Source organism: Bacillus rossius, chromosome 1 (genome assembly GCF_032445375.1).
Source record: "Bacillus rossius redtenbacheri isolate Brsri chromosome 1, Brsri_v3, whole genome shotgun sequence".
In the NCBI taxonomy this organism is placed as follows: Eukaryota; Metazoa; Arthropoda; class Insecta; order Phasmatodea; family Bacillidae; genus Bacillus; species Bacillus rossius.
In genome coordinates, this window is record NC_086330.1 from 61,205,935 (window position 1) to 61,218,052 (window position 12,118).

Consider the following 12,118-nt stretch of genomic DNA (forward strand, 5'->3'; position numbering starts at 1 on the left):
CTATAAACTGACCCATTGGAACCAACAGGTGGAACGCCCTCCATTAATACCGCGGTGGACTCGACTAGCTGACTGGAGTGAAGGACGAATGCCAGTAGTGTCTTGTGTTGAGTCTGCTGGTGAGCGGCTCAAAGCGCTTATTGGCCGCCAGCCAGAGAGGACGAGTCGACTGCGAGTGAAGGGGTTCAGGCGGTAACCAATCATCTGCTGTATAGCTACACTGCTTGACATCCGTCCGCTCGACTGGTGGAAACAACTAGTCGCCTCGTCTGAGAGGAGTCTTAATCAATTGAAACGTGGCGGGTGATAACCGAAAGCTTGGGCCCACGATTTCAAGCAGAGAAGCAAAGTTTAGGGAATAAAGTGTGCAACATTAAAATTCTATACCTTTGTAACAAAAAAACACTAATTATTCTTGTCTATTTTATAAAGTCAAAAGTACATTAGATAAATAAAAATAAAAATGTGTGCGTGGAGTTCACACGCGACAAAAGTGAAACTTCTTGCTTATTGGTTATAGATAGAGGTAAATTACTAATATTTTAGTAAATATGTAGTTGGGCGGTATTTGCGAAACAAAAATGTTAAAAATCCCAAAATACTTTTATTCTATGTTCTTTAACTTCCTCTTTTCATTAAAAGCGGCGGAGGTAAGAAATTCCAAATACTTTAGGAGATATCGAATTTTTAAATTTCATCATATGTAGTTGAGCGGTATTTGCGAAAAAAAAAAAATGTTAAAAATCCGAAAACACCTTTAGTAGATGCTCTTCAACTTACTCTTTTCATTAAAAGCGGCGGAGATAAGAAATTCCAAATACTTTAGAAGATATCGAATTTTTAAATTTCATCACAATTATACCAGTGCATTCATGTGGCATTCTGCATTGGTTCTTGTTTACGTGTATTTTTTTTTATTGGATAATGATGTCACGTGATTGATCGTGATAGGCCAGAATTCAAATGAACCAATACGTCATTATTTAGTTCATTTATTGTTTTAAAACGGTGTTTAATTACCGCCTCCAACTTAGGCGAGTTTTTAACGTTTATAATTTTAAAGTCTTATTTTTTATTGTTGCGCAAGTAATAAGTAACAAAAAAAATTTACGTCAGTTGTTACTGTTCATCCTTTATCCCGGTTTGTTAGGTCAGGTCAGTTACATTATAAATACTTTAAAACTAAAGAACCATTGATATAATTTCATATTATTTTTAATGTACGCTTAGTTTCAAAGTATTTATAATGTAACTGACCTGACATAATCGACCATTTTCATTAATTAGGCATTCACAAACACACGGCAAAATAAAAAAATGGCGACGGTAGAATGATAAACACAGGTCTTGTATGCAAAATAAGAACGGCGATATCTCCTAAAGTATTTGGAATTTCTTATCTCCGCCGCTTTTAATGAAAAGAGGAAGTTGAAGAGCGTCTAAAAGGTATTTTCGGATTTTTAAATTTTTTTTTGCAAATACCGCTCAACTACATATTTACCAATATTTTTAATAGAACAAGAGATAATAAATAATTGAGAATAGTAAGGATGCAGGTATGATCTCAAATGAAATAACTTTTTTCCACACGATTAAATAAATTAATAATTCTTTGAATAAAAATAAATGTACTAAAATATTTTCTCGTACATTTAAAACAAACTTTGATTTTAAATAATTATTATACTTTATGTTTGCCGAAAGTTAACAATGCAGCTTAATTTAAAAGCCCATTCGGGTTAGCCAAAAAAATTCTAGGCCATAATTTTATGCAACCACCCTTTAGGAGTGGTCAGTGGAAGTCTAAGTAAAAATAGCGACCAAATTCGGCCGATGCGTTACCCACCATTTTTAATGTAACGGTGAATTGTTTTTGCTTAATATCTCGGCAATATTCAACTTTTCAACAAAAATGGCAAGGACTTAAATTATTGTCAATTTGATTCTCTACATTTTATTCTTTGAAATTTTTATCGTGCTAAAAATTTTTTTCAAATTAAGCGGGGTAAAACTGGCAAAGTGTAGTTATCGATTCATCACGTTTATTATTAACTTTAGGGCCTAAATGTATATAAACATAATTGTATGGGAAACCTTTTTTTTCCTAAAACCAATATTTAAGGTCCTACGCCCATGACAACCCGACCAGCGTCTCCTAGACGTTGACATCATCGACAAGTGTACAACGAACAAGAAAGATCCCGCAGGAGCCCTTCGACCAAAAAGGTTCAGTTTTTCGACCTATGCTCTTAGGTGTAGACGTATTGCAAACAAAATGGAGATTTGTTTTGTGTGTGGAGAAGCTAGAAGTGAAAATAATGTTGTATCATTGAAATGACATGGTGTTCAGTCACTTTTACCAGCAAGTATTTGACATGCACCCAGCGTGCCAAAATAGTTACGGGAAAAAAAGATAGCGGAAATACGTAGACGAAACACCGACGCATCACGATATCATCACCATCATCATCGTCATCAACAACGTCATCATTAGTTGATTTGCAGGTACTGCCAACGTTCGATTTTAAAAACTATTGCTTTATATCTAAAGAGGGCTGCGACCCAGTGATGGAAAAAAGGCGTTCCATAAACGTGCGGCGTTACATTTCCGTGATTCGAAACTGTGAATTACAGGATGCTCTTTTGAACCATTTGAAACAGCGCAACGACTATTTGGCACAAGAAGTAATAGCACTCATCGAGAACGTTGTTCTGACGGCTGTTGAAACGCATTATTAGAGACCTGCAAAATTCGCGGATTCATTCGGTGATAGGCTAGAATTCAAACACATATAGGCTACCTCTTAGATAATTTTGTTATTGGCTTACTGTTCGTCTGGACGAATCTCAACCAGTTATAAACCCACAACCAAAGAAGGATCGAATCACAGACAAACCAGCTGAGACGACTTACACAAGTCGGCAGCCAATGAACTTGCGTTATTTGCCCGAGTGTACAGGAGTATGTGCAGTCCATCCTGAATGCCATCGAAACCGCGAATTTTGCAGGTCTCTACGCATTATCATCACAGCTTTTGTAAAAATGTATACTATTGCGCTATGAAACGTGTTTTAGGCCTACTGGGGATAAGCGCCTGGAACTCTACCCTTGTGTTGCAAAAAAAGAGTTCAGAAGAAACAATTTTTGCGTCACATTGTGCCTTTAGCGCAAGCATAGGACATTAAATATTTGTTCTAGGAAAAAAGTTGTAAAAATCAAAATTGTAGGGATTCTAATCCCAAACAACTTTTGTTTATGTACATTTAGGGCGTAAAGTTAATAGTAAACGAGATAAATCGATAACTAAGTTTACAACTTTTTTCCCGCTTAGTTCGAAAAATATTGTCCGCACGGTAAAAATTGCAAAGAATAATATATAGAGAATCGAATTGACAACAATTTAATCGTTACCATTTTTTGTTGAAAAGTTGAAAGTGGCCGAGATATTAAGAAAAACAATTTCCCTTAAATTCAAAATGGCGGCCAACAAACCGGACGAATTTGGTCGGCAATTTGAATTTAGGGAACGCAAAAAAAATTTTGCCTCGAATTTTTGTAGAGTTAAATGCTTACCCGACTGTGCTATAACTGTCCAAATGGATGTGTGTAGTCTGAGGTAGGTATCTGGCAAGTGAAAGTGACCACTTGGCATAATAATAGGACTTAACTCAACGCACTTTGTTGAGTCACAGTCACCCTCAGCTACACCCCGATCGAGAAATATTTACGCCTCTTAGTTGAACTTAACATATTTACACACTCGTGGTCTCGTAACTACAATACGGTGTGTGATTTAGTTAAAGGAAATAATAATTCGGGACAAATAATTACCCATGTCAAACTAAAGCGTGAAAAACAGAAATATTTAGTTACACAGCTAAAACAATACTCAAATAACACTGTTTAACAATGCTGATTTTCATAAGTAATTAATTTAATAATAACACATATATGAAAGAACCATATTTTCTTTCGAATATGGCCCGTGGCACGATGCACAACTATAAGATCAAACACCATTGTGTTGCCCTCTGCCCAAATACTCCCTAAATTCAGGGTGGCGTCAGGCTCAGGCGGGTCCCTACCGTCGTGACCCGCCTATCCCTGCAGCACGGCAGGGTTCAACCTGAGCCGCACGCCACCACGTGGCTCAAGGCTGCTCCAGCGAACACCAACCACGCCAACGGCCCCGGAGTGGGGATAGCACAACGTACCTCCCCCCCCCTTCACCAACCCAATAAAAACCGCGCAATTGAAAGTGCGCAAGTGCGCGAGAGCGCAAGTATGCTGGGTCATTTCTACCTGTCTCTGTCGCCTCCTCTATCTGTTTCCTCACCACGTACCTATCTATTCTACTACTCTCCCGGTTCCCCCTCCACATAACTAGCTATTTCCCCTCAAGCGACCGGACTTTTAGTAACGCTCGAAAATTGTTACCCCCCCAGCAAAGAAGTTTCACTTTAAAATTTTAGTACACCATTCTATATCAATATATGTTTGTGAGGTGTTATCCCTTTCCATTTTGTACACCCTTGTGCGTGACATTAAATTCCAACTTGACTCTTGGGTGACACCTGTCAGACGAGAAGTTTATCTGCGCTAGTGGTGGGCGGGTCATTTAGAAGTGGTTGGAAAACGCACGGAGTCGAATCACACTTCTCGTGCACTGCGGTCATTTCCACCCCGCCAGGGGCTGGCAAACTACCTTCAGGGTCGCACGAAGTGAATGCTTATCCTGCCCTACACGTGCGTTCTTTCGAGCAATTACTTATGGTAATTGTTTCTCTTGTGAGGAAGGTTGGGGCCGTTGTCGCTTATCAGACCGCCAGAAAGCCCGATAGAAAATGAGCTTCTGCGGTGCGTGCGGGGTTAATGCACGCGCCGCACAAGGAACACATATTTTGTTGCATTTTAAACAACTTTCAGGTAGGCCAAACAAAAGGGTGGTTACAACTCGCTCGAAGCAAATTGCTGACCACGGAGTTACGTGTAAACGGGGTGGGGTGTCTGTTCCAAAGCTGAAGTTGCTTCGGCTAGCAATTGGTTAGGGAAACAAGCCGTAGATGTATACCTGAAGACTAATGCTAGAAGTTTATTCAACAGCGTGGAAGAAACTTAAAAGGAGGATACAAATAAAAAATGTCATCGTGAAGTGACAATAACAGCATATCACCTAGGAACTGGCGTGTAACATCACAGATCTTTCTCACGTGAACTTCAGTTACATGACAAAGATTGCGCACTCCCACTTTCTGAATTCCTAACTCCATGTTACTGTTTTTTTTGTTTTTTTTGTTTTGTTTTTAGGTAACTCAAAAATCAAGAAACTGCGCTCCAATTTATTAACATAACCTTTTAGCTTCGCAAAAGCAATTTCAGGGTATTTCTGATTTTTTACTATTGTAAAAATGTATGTTATTAATTCGAATGGTATTTGCTAAAAACAACGACGAAATAAAATGTCAGGTGAATATGAGTCAATTTATAATAAAATCGTTTAAGATTAAATGTTTTTCAAAGTGGTCATCCGTAAGTACATTTAGTCTAAGATTAAGTACCCGATTTTATAACTCCCATTTTATTGTATTGGAGTTTTAATTTTTACCCGACTACGGCGAAGCTAAAAGGAAGCATTGTGATTTTAGCAGTCTATGTATGTATGTTTTAATTTACATATGTTCCTCCGTGGCGCCTAAACTATTCATCCGATTTTGATAAATAAGGCGTCAATAGATTCCTTATTATGGTCCGGGTAAAATATACATTTAAACCGACTTCAACAATAGGAGGATTCGATTTTACCTTGTTACCCCGATTTTAACAGATTTAATTCTTTTTTTAAGCGCGGGTTTTAAATAAATTTAAATATTGTAATGTATATTCAACTTTTAATATATAGTAGAGTACATAAATAACATTTTTTGTTAATTATGTACAGCAAAATTACATACATACATCTTATCTGTACCACACACATTCACACACCGCCCTCTCATCCTCACATTTTCTTACAAACTTTTACGTTTACTAACTAAGCTTTCATTTCACACATACTCATATTAACTACGCCTATGCTGTATCTCGCAGCGTTGCCGGTACGCGCGGGTAAAGAAGGCGGTTTACTTTATCGTATTCCGTATACTGAGCAATTGTTTTATCATTAATGTCCTGGTCTATAATGTTTAATTATTAAGTATGTAATTATTACTCACGCTATTATATCACTCGTTTTTTTGTTGTCGCAATACAGGTTAAAACGTAAAATATTAAAAATATAAAAAAAAGTTTTAAAAAACTGTAACCCGACTACGGAACGCATGACTACGGCATTTGAATTGAATTATAATTTTATTAATGTGAAGTTACAGAGGATTTCAATAGAACTAAATAAATAGGAATATCTAACATATATAATGACTTGTTTTGCTGAATAAGACGATGATATCAAACAGCAACTACCTTATTTCTTAACTTTTAGTGTTTTTTCCGTAGTCGGGTTACATTTTTTAAACTTTTTTTTCCTTATGAAATCATCTCCTTTTGATTTCATGAGTTATCCAGGTTAAAACATTGCGAAACAAGCACCTATTTTATTTTAAACAAGATTACGCCATTGTTTACATTTGCATTTGTATTTATTTTGGTTCTAGCTATATTCAGAATAATTATACTTTTTCACCTCCTTACAGATACCTACATAATTTTAAGACTTTTGAAACATTCACACATTTATTTGAGATGTACAATACATGTATCAAATTTGTTTTCTTAGGCATTAGTTAATTTGTTCTTATGTTTAGTATTAACTAAACAAAATCATCCAAAACTTTCACCCCTCGCCTCTTTTCCCACGGGGGTGACTATGTGTAAATTTAGAACTACAGATATGACAAATACGGAACATTTTGGTCATTTGGGCGAATTTGGAGTCAATTTTGGTGGATTTTTAAGTCAATTTTGGTATTTTTAAGTTAATTTAAACGAATTTTGACACGTTTTGACGTTTAATATCAATACGCCCAGGTCAAGGTCATCCAGTATGGCCGCCGTGGTGTCAAAATACAAGATGGAGTCTGGCTCCTCGACTCCTAAGCCTTAAGCCTGTAATCGTATATGCATAATCATACTGCAGGTAAAATATTTAAGACACTTTTTTTTTAATATTTATTCATAAAATCTGTAAATATGCGTTTAGCTAAAAAAAAAAAAAAGTATATAGAACGAACAGATCACTGATGGCTTACATGCAGCTATCTTTAATGTATGTATGCACCAATACTTGTTACACGCCTCCATGCTCTGAGTAACGTTGACGTAATATTCGGCTTAAACACCTCAAGCCTGAATGCAGTAGATTTTTCAGTGTTTCAGATCGATAACCGGCACTCCAATGACATAGCTTATTGCAGTGTAATTAATAATAATTTGCACGTCCGTATAATAATCGCACTATCACTTTGATGCGACTGCAACCGACTTGAATTGCGAGTGCGACTGTCGCAGCGGTAATACGCGTGTTGATGGTATATAAACACATCGCTGCGTGATCCATTAAGATAGCAGATTCGTTTGTCATTACGGCGATGACTGACGAGATGACAGACTAATTTTGGTTCAGACACACGTAATTATATTGTTCACTCTACTGTTCAATTAAGTTTAGCAACATATAGCGTCGTAAATCCAGTAGACTGTGCATTATTATCAAAAAGAACCAAAGCAAACTTTCTATACATGTTTTTCTTCTTCAAATATTTGGCTGCCAGACACAAGTTTTGATAACTTTGTCATAAACAAAAAAAAAATACAGTGACATTATACGTATTTATTTTTTTCTCTGTTTTTTAACATTTTCTATTGAGATTTCTAAGTATAACCACCTATTGTAACCGTTAATATTTATATAAATAACACTTTTTATGGACACGATATATGTTGGAATATTACACTATTAAATCTGTTCTAATTTATTGAAAACCATAATTTATTACCTACAACTTTTGTCTAACCTATTTTTATACGACGAACCATTACTACAAGGGATGTAAAATAACACTATCAAATCCGTTCAGGTTGTTTTTAAACCTAATAAATATTATATAAAACTTTTGTAGAGAAAGAATGTTTAATGTAACCAAACATTGCTGCTTAGGGTGAAATAATCAGGTGTTAGAGGACAAAAGAATTCCATAAATCCCGTATTAGGTAAATATAAAATATATTACAGTTAATGGTAAATATTGTAAAAATTATCTAAAACTTTGTTGCTGCAAGGGATAGAATAAATCAGGGCTTGGGGGAAAAAAATAAAACTGTTCTTATATATTTTAAACATTCTAAATAATGTCTAAAAATTTGTCTTACGTACATTTTTATGTAACTAACCATTCCTTCAAGGGATGAATAAAACAAGTGTTGAAAGACAAATTTTTCGGAACTTTTTTAGTAGGTAAATTTGTTATAATTTATAGCAAAAATTCTAAACACGCTGATGGAGCTTTTGGAGCCGAGTAGACTTGTATTCTTGTAGCTTCAAAGACATGTAGTTTCGTAGCCACGCGGTCTTTTAGCTATGCAGTCTCGTAGCCATGAATAACTGGTAACCAGCTAGATTTTTTAAGACTCGTAGCCTTGTGGCCTCATAGTCTCTTAGACTGGTAGAATTCTAGCCGAATATATTTGGAGTTGATGAGACAAAAGACAGTTGGAGTCTATGACTGTAGGAGCCAATGACTGATGGAGTCACTAGACTGATGGATTCAATAGACTGATGGAACCAATGCATATTGGAGCCAATGAATATTGGGCCAATGAATATTGGAGCCAATGAATATTGGAGCCAATGAATATTGGAGCCAATGAATATTGGAGCCAATGACAAATGTGCTGCCTTTTCGATGATGGTGCTGCCTTTTCGTTGTCGGTGCTTCCAAATGTGCTGCCTTTTTGATGATGGTGCTTCCAATTGTGCTTCCTTTTTTGATGGTGCTTCCAAATATGCTGCCTTTTTGATTATGGTGCTTCCAATTGTGCTGCCTTTTCGTTGACGGTGCTTCCAAATGTGCTGCCTTTTTTTTGTTGGATTCATGGTCCTCTTATAAGCGTACAAACATGACCCGTTGGTTCAATTGAATATAATTAGCTGACGATGAGGAAGGTCGTGAGGTTCGGAAATAACTGGTCTATACGTCTGACATTGATTATGACCCGGTATCTCGGTCCGAAGACGCTTGGTCTATATGTATGGCTTTGTACTTAAACGGTTTAGAGGTTATTCAGATTATCGAAAAACTAGACTTTCATGTTAGGCTTATCGACAACGTATTTAATTCGTCGAACATTGTCGTACATTGACTTGTGTTTTATTTTTGAAGAGAGAATGATTTATAAACTCCGCGAAAGGTAATGGAAAAACAGAATATTGAATTTATTTAATATTTAGTTATACTTGTCACTGTTCAAGTATCCAATCGAGGGCAATAATCCAGCGATTCAATATGTAAATTAATGAGTGATTTTTTTGATGAATTTTGGATTTTTTCCCGAATTTCTAGCTAAATAATTACACGATTTCAAGATGGCGTCCAAATTTCAAGATGGCGGGGGCACCTCGGTAATAAATGTTTACTGCACTGTAGCGGGTTGGAATTAAATTATTCAGATGTAAATGTACTCTATAAGACGAGTACACACACAAGATGGTGTACTCCAGCAGGTGGTAGCTCCTGGTAGCATGTACAGAACTTAAAATGTTGGATCAATGATGGTCAACAAGGACAAAGTCAAATTAAAAGGTCAGGGTCAAATTTCAAGGTCAAGGTCAAATTTCAAGGTCAATTACAAATTTCAAGGTCAATGTCAAATGTCAAGGTCAATGTCAAAATACAAGGTCAAGGAAAAAGTTCAATGTCAAGGTCAAAGTTCAAGGTCAAGGTCAAAGTTCAATACCAACAGTTGAGGACAAAGGTATGGTGAACAGAAAATTATACTAACATGGTATCAGCACACACTACCTGACGTAAACAAGATGGTGGTCTCCAGCGGATGATGACAAGGTGGCGGACATGACGTCATACCAGTTGACGATATATACCTTGTTATTGTTGGTGGTAGGTCAGTCTAGGTAGCTTTCATGGAGGAATTTCGACCATTTACTCTCGCCGGGAATCGAACCAAGGATGTAAATCGAGCTAATCAAACATAATTCAAAATAATTAATTTTTTGATGAATTTTGGAATTTTTTTCATTAAAATCGGATAATAAATAAATATTGTCAAGATGGTGTCCAAATTTCAATATGGCGGACATGACGTCATACTACCTGTTGATATATATGCTATGAAACAAGTAGTGGAGGCCAGTCAGCCTGCACCCACCACAGGGGAAGGATCTCCATTTTTATTTTTTTGCACTCGTCGGGTTCGAACTGAGGACTCCGAGCTCCATGTTGTAAATGTATGTTTTTTAATAATTTTTATTAAAATTTTATTAGTGAATTTTTTTATAAATTTTAAAAAAAATTTCATTAAAATCGGATAATAAATAAAGATTTTAAAGATGGTGGCCGTAACGGAAATTGCAACGGTGACGACATAATTCAAAATGGCGGAAAACACAACCCCGGAAAGTTCGAGAAAACAAAATGACGTCATCCAAAATGGCGGATCCAAGATGGACGCCGTGATCTACTTGTCCCGTTACGTCGTGTCCCGTTACGCACATTGTCCCGTTGCGTCGTGTCCCGTTACACACATTGTCCCGTTACGCTCATCCACGATGACCGCCGTGACGTCCGAGATGGGCGTGACGTCAGAGCTCAGTCGACACCACAGACACCACACCCAGAACCCAGTCCCAGGAGCCCCTTTTATATACTACTACCATAATATAATTATATTAAAAAAACAACTAAAAAACATGCTTTCTATGTTGCATGAACAAAAAAGTAAAAAATATTCTTTAATTTAATTAATTTGTTCAACCACGAAAGAATGAACTACAACTCTGTAAAACTTAAATTTTTAATAAGTTTAAATTAATAATAAAAATTATTAATGTTAATGGCAAAAAAAAATATGGGGTGCTGTCCTTTCATTTTCATAGTGACTCTGTTCTAAAGAATAACCATTTGTGGTAGAAAATTTAAGACGTCTGATATGAAGCATGCGTTGCTCTCTGCTTTCATTTTCTTAATGACTCTATCCTAACGAATATACATTTGTGTTAGAAAATTTAAGACAACTTATAAAACACCCCAAGCATTTTTTTTTTCATTTAAATTGTTTTGTTTATTACTGGATTATAATTTTAAGCTCATTAAAAAAATTAAGTCATACATAGTTGTAGTTCATTACTTCGCTTTTGAATAAATTACTTAAATTTGATTTTTTTTCTTTCGATTTTTTAGTTCACACAACATAGAAAACGTGTTGTTTAGTTTTTTGAAATATAATTTTATTAATTACTTTTTGGTTCATATTTAATTAATTTTTTTATAAATTCCTCGAAATACACCACAGGATCTATTTGTGTCATCAGCAGCCTGGATATAACTATAAATTACAAAGAGCATGCAGATACTCATAGCATAATCATTCGTCTATGGAAAACAATATTAATCCATTATAATACTGAAAGTCAATACTATATTAATTTTGTGATATATTTCTCCAAAACAGTGACCCATTTAACAATATTTTTGGGAAAAATAACTTTTAAAATGGCCAGGACCCATCCCCATGAGTGAACCGGGGTGGGGTTTGACCCAACGACGTACCACTTCGTAATACTCCTCAAAATGCACTGCAAAATAAATTTTCAGAGTCTCGATAATTTTGGAAGCAATTGATTCATCCCCCCCCCCCCCCCCCCCCAAAAAAAACCCAAGTGCTCATCCGAGGGGGTCATATGGTGCTTGAAGACATTGGGAGCACGTCAGAATCAACGGACATAAAATTTTCCTGAATTTATAATAATCGGGGGCAAATGTCCACCCCTCGTGGTGGTGGGGGTGGGGGCGTGGGTAGCTGTTAAACCCCCAGGCATTTTTTACACCATTCTCCGGCCTCTTGGATCTAAAACAATCCAAATCTAAAAGGAATAGATTTTTGAAATTT